This window comes from Camelina sativa, chromosome 19 (assembly GCF_030686135.1).
Source record: "Camelina sativa cultivar CO46 ecotype springtype chromosome 19, ASM3068613v1".
Taxonomy (NCBI): Eukaryota; Viridiplantae; Streptophyta; class Magnoliopsida; order Brassicales; family Brassicaceae; genus Camelina; species Camelina sativa.
Genome location: NC_141898.1, coordinates 15,418,105 through 15,429,269, shown reverse-complemented (window position 1 = coordinate 15,429,269; position 11,165 = coordinate 15,418,105). Strand labels below are relative to the sequence as shown.

General features: G+C 31.8%; 1 long non-coding RNA gene and 2 pseudogenes across 2 annotated transcripts; all 3 read left to right on the top strand.

Annotated features, from left to right (window-relative positions):
- The first annotated feature begins 339 nt into the window (after nt 1-339).
- Nucleotides 340-1,466, top strand: LOC104767891 (F-box/kelch-repeat protein At3g16580 pseudogene; annotated as a pseudogene).
- Nucleotides 1,467-7,899: 6,433 nt separating this feature from the next.
- LOC147920615 (major pollen allergen Ole e 10-like) lies at nt 7,900-8,423 on the top strand (annotated as a pseudogene). Its single transcript, XR_015590810.1, has 2 exons — nt 7,900-7,995; nt 8,076-8,423. The product of XR_015590810.1 is annotated as a major pollen allergen Ole e 10-like (transcript).
- Nucleotides 8,424-8,668: 245 nt separating this feature from the next.
- Nucleotides 8,669-10,460, top strand: LOC147920614 (uncharacterized). The gene is made up of 4 exons (XR_015591527.1): nt 8,669-9,392; nt 9,769-9,833; nt 9,919-10,020; nt 10,173-10,460. It is a non-coding gene; the product is annotated as an uncharacterized LOC147920614 (long non-coding RNA).
- Nucleotides 10,461-11,165: the final 705 nt, after the last annotated feature.

Below are 11,165 nucleotides of genomic sequence, written 5' to 3'. Positions count from 1 at the left end.
AATTTATAACGTTTTTTTAAATCAAACTATATTTAATGTATAACCTATAGGGAATAAAGTAATTTAGATTCAGTTATACTAAATATTATTAAAATATAAATAAACATTAGAGGTGAACTGAAGACTTTTTTTTATATGTAAAATGATATGGTGCCCTTTTATTGGTTAAAACAACAAGGGGTGAACAAAACCCAATTGCTCGTAAGTTAAGATTCTCAATCTGAGTATTCAAAGGTAACAAAATAAGTGTAAAAATTTAGATATTTGGAGATTTTTAGTTTTTATTTATAAACAAACATAATGAAAAATCGGCTGGAAACCCTAATTGGGATAACTTTAATGGCGCATGAAGAGAAGCTTCCATTGGAGTTGACCGAAGAGATACTTTCTCGTGTGCCACCAACATCTCTTGTTCGTTTCACAACCGTATCGAAACAATGGAACGCTCTCTTCCACGACAAGACGTTCATCAAGAACCACAAGATCACGTTTCGATTCATCTTAACAACCAAATCCAAGATTTATTTGGTAAGCATCGATCCAAAGATAGAGGTGTGTGAGTTAACCTTAGATATCCCCGGTTTAGAAATATCCAACATACCTAAAATCTTGGTTGATTGCGATAAGTTATTGGTTTGCGGCATGGAGAGAGGAGCTGTGGTTTGGAACCCATGCTTGAGACAGAGTAGATGGATCGAGCAAGGCTCGAACCAAACTCAACTTGAGTCCCTTGGCGTAGGATACAACAGTAGTGGGAGTTACAAGATAGTTGCTGGTTGTCGTCGGAAGGAAGGAAATTACAGCAAGTACTAGTGGAAAATCCATGACCTTGCCTCCAATACGTGGGAAGACGGCGAGTTAGAATCTGGTGGTAACTTAGAAAAAAGGCCTATACTACACAACACAAGTTGTGTATCGTTGAATGGAAATTTGTATTGGGTTGTTTTTGTTAGCGAGGCCGATCACGTGTACAGCGTATATAAATTCGATTACTCGAAAGAACATTTCTTCAGATTCTGTTATCTACCATGCGGAACGACGGACCATTTTATGGATGCTCTTGTCCTTGGAGCTTTTGAGGGAGATCGTTTTTCATTGTTAAAGCAATGCCATGCAACAAAAAAGATTGAGGTATGGGTGAGTAAGTACAAGATTAATAATAGTTTGAATAGTGAAGGTGTGGAATGGATAATGTTTATGAAAGTGTCAAGTCCTAACTTGCCCGATTTAGTAGACATTAACTACACTCAGCCAAGCTACTTCATCGAAGATAAAAGACTCCTCGTATGCTCTTGCGATGAAGCTGGTCGGGCTTGGATCTATGTTTTCGGGGAAAATAGTTTGATCAGTAAAACTCATATAGATTATGTTGTTGATCACTGGCCTTCGCACTGTACATTTATTCCCAGTTTGGTATCTGTTCCGGTCAAGGTCAATGAGAAGAACTAGCAGAATTACTAGTTTAGTTTTCTTTCATTCTTGGCTTCTTGTTATGTTACTGATCAGGATACTAAGTTTGATTTCGATTTTGGTGTTTTTTTTTTCATTCACAAACCATCTTCTTTGTTGCAACTAGAGTTTTCTTTTTGCTAAGTTTCGATAATTTTTTTTTTTTTTTTGCAAAATATATTTATAGAACAAATTAGAGATAATGGTTTTGACTCTCGTGGTCCTAGCTTTGCTCCAGGAGTAAAATTTCGTTAGTTTTCACTTGTTGTTGAGTCAAATATTACTAAGCTTTGGTGATAGTTTTAATTAACTTTCACAATGAATTTCACATTTATGTACATGTCAGTATGTTACTTCCATAATCTTTTTGGTAAATCTTTATTGTGAACCTGTGTGAAGCATAATTTTTGAGATTGACTACAGACTACAGTTCTCGCTTTGGTTAGACTCCCAAGAAACTTGAGTTTATATGTAGGATAAGCTTGACCAATAAAAAGTTAAGTTGTGGGCAACATGGGATCCAAGAAAGCACCAGGATCCGACATTCTCACGGCACGTACGTGTCTACCAAAATTGATGGGATATAGTATGTGTTAATCATACTGGTTATACGTATGAATCGTAAGATTAAGAAGCAAGTTCTACGTTGTCAGACTATAAACATATATATTGGTCTGGGCAATGTTCATGACAAAACCAGATCCAAGTTTCTTGTCGCACGTTTGAAATCCTACTCAAACACGACAGTCTGAAATTATCAGGCAGCTTTCATTCAAGGTCGAATGATCTTAGATGATGTAGAAGCAAACTTAAAGCACATCAAATAAATATTACCTTTTGGGTCCTATGGAGAATTTCGGAGTTGATTAATTAACAGTCTCCTCTTCAGCAAACATCAAATAAATCTAGTACGAGACACTGAATTGGCTAAAGATGAGTGAACGAAACAAGCTAACAATTAAACGGTGCCTTTTTACCAAAGGCTAAATAGACCAGCCGATAGGATTTATCAAAAAAAAAAAATACGGTGAAAAGACGTTACTATCAATATCAACATTGATGGTCACCCAAATCTGGGGCTCCAAACCACGAACCTAGCATCATCGTTGGTGCATAACAACAAACCGTCACAATGAAAAACTGTGTATATATCGACTGATGCTTAATCCTTTAAGCTAAGTGCACTCTTACACTCTATATAGATGGAGCAGCAACGTTGAGATTGACTCTCAATGAACAAAAACCTTATCATCCATCCGTGCTTCTTCGTGAATCTTCGGCTATGAAATGAAGTGTTTCATGGGTGCCTTTGTTTGCAACTCAAAGGCTCTCTTTCTCCTATTAACATGTATATTGTATATATGTAAAATTTCAAATTAAGAGATATTTGAAAAAAAAGGAAAAGTATGGTTTAAGCTCATGAGTTAGTACTCCATATCAAATTGGGTTCGATCTTTGCTCGTCGGCGACAGACAAACCATGCATAACACAACACCAACATGATGATGATGACCAATGCACCGCCATAGATTGAGATAACTTTGACGACATCAGAGTCCATATCGTTTGTTTTTTCACCAAAATTTATTTTTTCTTAGCTTTCTTGTTTTCTCTTCTTCTTTCTTTTTTGAGATAATAGGATTTTACATACTTTTTTTAAACTTAATTTAAAAACTAATACGTTTACTATTCATAATTGGCAAAGTAGTACATTGACCGCAAACTACTATTCATAATTGGCAAAGTAATACATTGACCACTCTTTATGACTGTTTACAAGATTCTTTGGCCCTCAAAAACATTTGATATTTACATAACTTGTCATTGAGACATGTTTATTGATTTACAAATAATTTTCATAAAATAAAAAAATTTCTTTCCCTTATCATTTTTTTTTTGTTTTGTTTCCATCGTCTTCTCCCAAACACAAGCCAAAGATGATGATTTCTCTGATTTATTCATGATCACAAAAGTTCAATTGAGAAAGATTAAAGACTCTTCATTTAAATCCCAAATGATTAGCAAACTTTGTACTTCTTCTATCTCATGGTCTATCACCTTCCCCAACAAACTAATCTTCATCTCCTAATTTTTTCTACAATAATTCTTTTTTCTTTCAATCACTTTTTTTCCATTCCTCCTTAAAAATGAATAATACATAAAGAAAAACCAGGTTAAACATCGAATTTTGGTCTTAAATTTCTAAGTTAATGATAGATCTATAAATTTTGGTTAAGCTTATGGTTCGAACGTTAATGTAGTAAGTCGAACAGCTTTAACCACTGTGCTACTATAACTTTCAACGATTGTTAACAATTTTAATACTATATAACCTATTTACACCGAAAATTTTATAACCTAATTATTCAAATATTTATTAATATATTTTTTGTTTCCAAATTTTTTCCACATACAAAAAAATCTATGTTTTTTTCTTTATAATTTTATATGCATTTTGTTTAAATAATTTCAATTATTTTTCATATATATTTTGGGGTCTATATTTTATCTTTCGTCCAGTAATTTTGTGTACTTGTTAAATCATTCAGTATGTTGGATAGATTCAAACCGTCCAGCAATTTTTGTGTAAGGGTTAAATCATTCAGCATGTTGGATAGATCTAAACCGTCCATCTATATTTTGTGTACGGTTTAAGCCATCCAGCATATTGGATAGATTCAAACCGTCAAAAAATATTTGTGTACGGTTTAAACCATCCAGCATATTGAAAGTCTAAGAATTAAATAAGTTGCATCTGTACACTTAATACATACATTTGTATACTTAATAATGTGTATAGAAATTTGTACCTTATTAAGCTGGATGGTATAAACCGTACTCAAATATTGTTGGACGGTGTGAATCTATCTAACATGCTAGATGGTGTAAACCGTACACCATAACTGTTGTACATAATAATCGTGTATACTACAACCATTGTATAGAAGAGTTGTGTTCAGCACTATCCAATCAGTTAACTACATTTGTACACTTAATAATGTGTACAAATTACATCTGTACACTTAATAAGGTGTACGGCTACAAAATTTGTAAAAAAATTAGCGTTATCAAATAAATTTATCAAACAATGTGCATATCAAATAATAGAGAAAAATAGATTTTTTTTTATATATGGAATTTTGTTTTAAAAAAATTCATTCACTAGTTTTTAGATGGAAGGGAAATACAAAGAAAGAAGAAACAAAATTAAAAAAAAATCTGGGCGAAAAAAAAATCTCGCCAGGGCCCACTATCCCAGTTCTTCGTTTCTTGCTTCTCTCCTCTTCCTTCCCTCTCTCCTCTTTCTTTTACAAAACAATCGGGGTCTTTCGGTAATTTTCATCACAGCTCTATGTCCCACCACATATCTCTCTCTTCCACCATCTCTCTCACACATCTCTTATTTCCAATTTTGTTATTAACTAGAAAATAGTTGTAACTTTTACATTTACTTTCCTATATAATAAAGTAAGGTTCTTTCAAATTCTTGTTTTCAGAAATTTGACAAGTGACATTCTATCTACTTGATATGTGTCTTCTTTTCTTCAAAACTCATAAGTATATATAGTATTTTCTTCTAATTTAGTTATATTATTTAATCGTATAATCTGCTTAACTCTATTGTATGCTATGTTTTTTTCTCCTATTACTTGTTATGGAAGATATATTAGTGTAGTTTTATTTTGTTGAGAATTTTTTGTATTTTACAAATTTAATCATCTAAGTTTATATAGTTTGTGTTGTTATTACGTTATTATTTGTTTCCTTTTGTTAATTACTTATTCTTTTTTATAACAAGTCCACGTATGTCAAAGTAAATAGACATATTTTTATTTTAGTTTGGTTATGTTATTATTTAAATATTATATTTATGTTAAAATGTATACAACGTTTATAAAGATTATGTTAATTGTCAAAGTTATTTTAAAATTTATAGATAACTTAGTTTTCTTTAATTTAAAATATTTGGTTTTCGATTTTAAACATTGTTTGATTTTTCATTGGTGTTCTTTTCTGTAAATCTTGAGAGACAAGTAACCTTTGTTATCACACGCCAAAATTCAAACATTGCAATCATCATTGTGAAAAGGAATCACATAGTAAATGCATAATCAATAAGATAAGACATATGAGAATTTTTGTTGATAATACGTAACAGATTTACCATAGTTTATGTATGCTTCACAAAGAGAGTTTATCCAGCAATCACGCTTGAGAGATTACTCTAGTTTGGTTCATATCGCTTATATGTATAAGCTTTCTCACAAAAAATAAAAAATAAAAAATAAAAAAATACTGACGTGTTGCGCTCACAAAACTCGAGAAAATATCCTCAGTTTTTAATAGTATTTTTATTTCCATACCATTGTATTTTTTTTAAATGACACCCAAAATTTAATTCTTTTATTTTTTTATAACTTAATTGTATCACTTAATTACATTTTCATAAAATTTTAAGAACTCTTGATTCATATGGTGAGATAATATAAAACTCATATTATAATAATTTCTATATGTTAAATCTTAATTATTATACAAGAATTTTATATATTCAAATAAAACTGAAAAATATATACTACACAAATAAATTTTAGATCTCAAATAATAATTTTACCGATAAATATTATAGATTTTGTATATATAAATTACAGTAAAATTATTTAATAAATAATTTTACTGTGCATATAATGTGGATTGTTATTTAGTATAAAATAAACTGCCAAAATGATGTAAGATTACAAATAATAAGTAACCAAGATGTTTAAAGAACCATGTGTCCCTATCAAGTACCCTCAACTCATAAAAAGTTCTAAAACCATCAAATCAAATCAGAGACACATAAAAGAAACCATATAAGGTGAAGTGACCTTATTGCAGTGGTCAATGGTAATTACTTAATACACAAGGCACCATCACACCAGAGATCGAGTTCCGCTCACTACAAATGTAGGGATTTGGCTAATGGGCCGGTTTGTTGTGGCCCAGTGGTTGACAAAAAAAACCATATAAGTATATATACACATAATATGGAAATAAAAATCACATAGATCATAGTATTTCTAAGGTGACAGCCTCAAACGTAACTTGCTAAGCCGAATATACTTGAGAAAATTTTCAGATTATTCGAGTTAATCAACCAAAACAGATCAAAGATTTTTCGCAAAATCAACATTAGAGTTTTTGTCCGATTCTATACATAATATTCACGATAAAAAATTTCGTAACGAATTTAGAAATTTATTGTAGCCAATTAATTTCTTACACATAAAAACAAATAATAGAATTAAGGAATATGTGGACCAAAAAAAAATTAAGGAATATATGTGTTTTGCTTGAAAGCAGCAACACTAGTGGAGCTATTTTTCTTTATATTATTTGCACAAAATTATTTCTTTATCTGATACGTAAGGCTTGTAGTTAGAAAAATTACAAATTTACAATCCAATTGATAATTCAGTAGAAATTTAATGAAAGATTTATTTTTCTATCTTTTTGGGAAAATTTTGAATTGCTACCATCCAACATAACTCTCGCATAAAATCGACAAGTAACTTGATTAAAAATTTTCTTCAAGCTTTATATAAAAACAAAATTGTTTCAGCGTTGGAGACTTTTTAAATGACTAAAGTTATATAATGATTCATATGTGTACACGTGGAATAGAGGAAAAAAAGAAAATTTATTATTAGATGAATATGTTGAGTTGTATTAATTCTTATATTTTGATTAGTCACATGTTTTAAATGATGTGTCAGCTCCACATTTCTTCAAAATGCTGAAGTGTCATCACCTGAACAGAAACACATTCTAGTCTTGGTCCACCAAATATTGTGTTTAGTTGTATTAATTTTTTTAATTTGATTGGGTATTCACTTTAACTGATCTGTCAGACTCTGTTTCAATACAAAAGCTGAGGTGTCATGTTCTGGTGAAAAACATCGAAGTTTTATTGTATTGATTAAGCAAATCTCTTTGGAAAAACATTGAGTTCGAATGTTTAGATACTTTGACCATATATGTTTTGTATCCAATTCATAATCATCTATACTTTTATTTTTGGTACATAATTTAGTTACAGTCTTATAATAATTTTATTGTAAATTAACATAACTATTTTAAACGATTATACAATTACCATAGTTTTTTTATCAGCCAAATATAACTTCAAAATCTACGATACTTAATTAGATAACTAATTACCAGTATATCAAATATGAGAAATGCATGAAGTATACAACCCGATCGAGTCATGGAATTACATTTCTTAGTAAGAACTAAAAAATAATTAGTTTTTCTTTTTCATTTCCTTTGGTCAAAGAAGAATTAATTAGTCTTCCAAAACGTTTTTTTTTTACCTAAACAATTTGGAAGTTGATAAGAATTACACATAAATTTACTAAACAGGGATTATCTACTAACACTATAAAATACTCGAGGTGTGACCATCTTTAAGCTTCAAACCTTCCAACTTGCCTCTTGTGAAGATGAAAAGTTTCTGGTCAAGGATAGCAACTGCTCTACTTTTCATAACAGTAACGTTTTCAGGTACACCATTATTGTAACATCCACTCGCATACACATAATCTCAAAGATATAACATGTGTCTCTTCTTTTTTCTTATATAGCAAAAGCGGAGTTCGGACAAGAGTGTGTAGCCGATTCACAAATACCAGATTATGTGACACAAGCAGCCATAGACTGGGTTTGTAAACACGACGAAGCAGACTGCTTTAAGATTCAGCCTAACCAGCCTTGCTTCTTGCCCAACACTGTCAAGGGCCATGCCTCTGTTGTCTTCAATAGTTACTACCCTAATCATGGGTGCTGATTGTTACTTCAGCAGTGCCGCAATACTCACGCAACGCGACCCTAGTAAGCAACTTTATCTAGACCCTTTTGTCAACAATTATTTAAGCTCTCTGATGAATGAAGATCTTGACCCATTTGTGTTTGATTATCTCATGATTTGGTAGGTTATGGTTCGTGCACTACAACAAAAGTCCACATTCATAGCACATGATAATAGTTCGATTTCCTCAACTGCTATTAAAGATTGTTTATAATATTGGTTATTATACTATAGCGTTTACTAAACGCTAAGATAGAAAATCTCTAGGTGGGAATCTAAAATTGTTTTATCCGCCAATACTTAGCCAAAATAATTCACTTTGTACCGCCAAAACACTTAAAACCTATAAGAAAAAAAATCACTTATTAGTTATTACCAATTAAAACCTAATTTCTATCATTTGTTTTCTATCGTTCTTCAGTTTTTCTCCTCTCCTCCAATACCTCTTCGCTATCTTCAGATTCAGATTTTTTTTTTCCTCTTCAAAATCTTCGCGATGATTACACTAAACCCTAGATTTGATTTACAATATTGTCGCTTTTTGCCCTTTTGTGTTACCCTCGAGGCACCGACAACAAGACGAGACCAGCCACAGATCTGCACTTGAGGTAGTTGGTAGAGATTACTAAGATCTCTACAATTGTCCCAGATATGGCGTCACATCTTTCAGCTTTGTTGAATATTTTTTTTAATTTTTGGTGGATTCAGATTTGTGGGTCTCTTAACATGTTGGTGTTCTTCTCTCTCGTTAAGTCTTTGTCTTAAATTGTTGCCTTCTAGGTCGCTTTAATTGTGTGTGAAAGGTGAAAGCTTTTAGCTTTGTTTCTATCTCTTTGAGAACAATGGTGTTTGGCTAATTCTGACACTATCACCGTATTGGTGTTCCAGCGACGGTGGCTAATTGAGTCTTTACTGTCATAAACCCTAACTATAAAATCGATTTGTGATATCTTAGTCTCTCTCTCTTGCCAAACTTTGTGTGCAGGCAGAACTACAAGACCAAGAGCCTTTTTAGAGATAAAGATCTAAAATTTGGATTTTTGGTTGATTTAATTAGTTTGGAGATATAAGAGAATCAGCTTTTTTGGATACGGTGCTCTTCTTCTTTCATCTCCTCCTCTATGCCTGTTTTTTTATTTACTCTGCTGTTTGCGTTTACTCCCTGATGATAGTGAATTCAGAATTATTGGGAAAAAAGATTGAGTTTCTTTATGTGATTTGATTTCAATATTCCTGGATTAGGTTTTGAGCAATCAGTAAGTGTTTTAGAATTACTGTAACAATCTTAGAGGATTATATATATTCCTCAAGTTTGATTTTGTTTTTACAATTAAGTTAGTTTACTTTTTGTTGAAGAGTGTCAAATGTGATAAGAGTGGTTTCTGTAAGCTTTTGAAGTATTATGATGATTGAATTGTTACAAATAATTATCTCACGAGATAGAGATATGTTGGATTTGGGGTGTTCAGGTTCAGGATTGTTCAAGAAGAAAGGCTTTAAAGGATCATTTGCAGATGCAGGGCAGTCTGCAAAGGTACACACTCACTCTCATCTTTACGCTTTTTGCTTATATGGCTCTTCCACGAAACTGAGCATTGATTGCTTTCTTTTTGTTCAAGACTTTTGCTGTTTTATCTGGAGTCCATAGTTTTGTTCTTGTTTTGCAGCCATTAATGTTGGAGTTGATGGATGTTGCACTGGTCTTACTCTTAGTTTCCCCGGTAACCCAAAATCCATCATTCTCATCGTATTTTCTAACATAGCATTGGGTCTCTTAAATAGACTGATCCTGCAAGCATTTCAGCATCATATAAGTACTTTTAGTCTTGACATAGAAGAGAGCTAACCGGTACTTTTATGGTCTGTGTTGCAGGTGCTCCAAAAGCTCTTCTACAGAGTTGTCTCACTTTTGGGGCATTCTCTTTTATCCTCGAGGGACTCAACAAAAGACGAACAGCTCTGGTGAAAGTTAAAACATTTTTATCTATCACTAGTGTTACTGCTTTGGAAATGCTGAACTTTGTTTCGTTTCTTCTTGTGTGCACCAAGTTCTGGAGATAGAGAAGCTTCTCTTTTCTTGTAAACACAAGACATGTTAGTTTATTTCAATTAAGATTGTTATGTAAGACTTTATGTTATGTAAGACTTCTTTTGGTTAACATAATAATAATTTTATGTATGTTGGTGATTTTATAAAAAAAAATATGTATATATATATATCCAATTAAATAAATTCTGCAGAATAGGATTCAAATATACAAATTATAAAATTTATATAGCAAAAAAAATAACCCTAATTTGGTGTTACTATAAAATGTATTATAGCATTCAATTAGTGCTATAATATGAAAATGCTATCGTATGTAGATATTTATTATAGCATGTCAAAAACGCTATTGTATCTGGGGGTCTACCATGGCTGCCGATGTCACAGCATTTACAATAACGCTATGTAATATCTATGATAGCATTTTTCTCGCGCTAACAATGTAAATATTTGTTGTAGTGGTGCCACTTTGAGTATATGAAATTATTCAAATGAAGGGGCCAAGACATGAACGATGATGAATATAGAGATTTTTTTCTCATTGTTACTACTACTGGTAAACAATATAAAATAAATCCAATGTTTGTTGGAACTTGGCAGTTTCACTTTTTTACTCCTCTAGAGCTAATTAACAACAGCTTGTTTTCTAATGTAGAATTTTGATAAATTGTATGGTAACAAGATTACACTAAATTCTACCAATGTGAATAAGTAAAGGAAGTTTATGGTTGTGGATACGGAATTTTATTAAGCAATACCTTAGTGGAAAACATTGAGTTCATACTTCACATGTCGGATAAGCTTGACCACAACTCGACA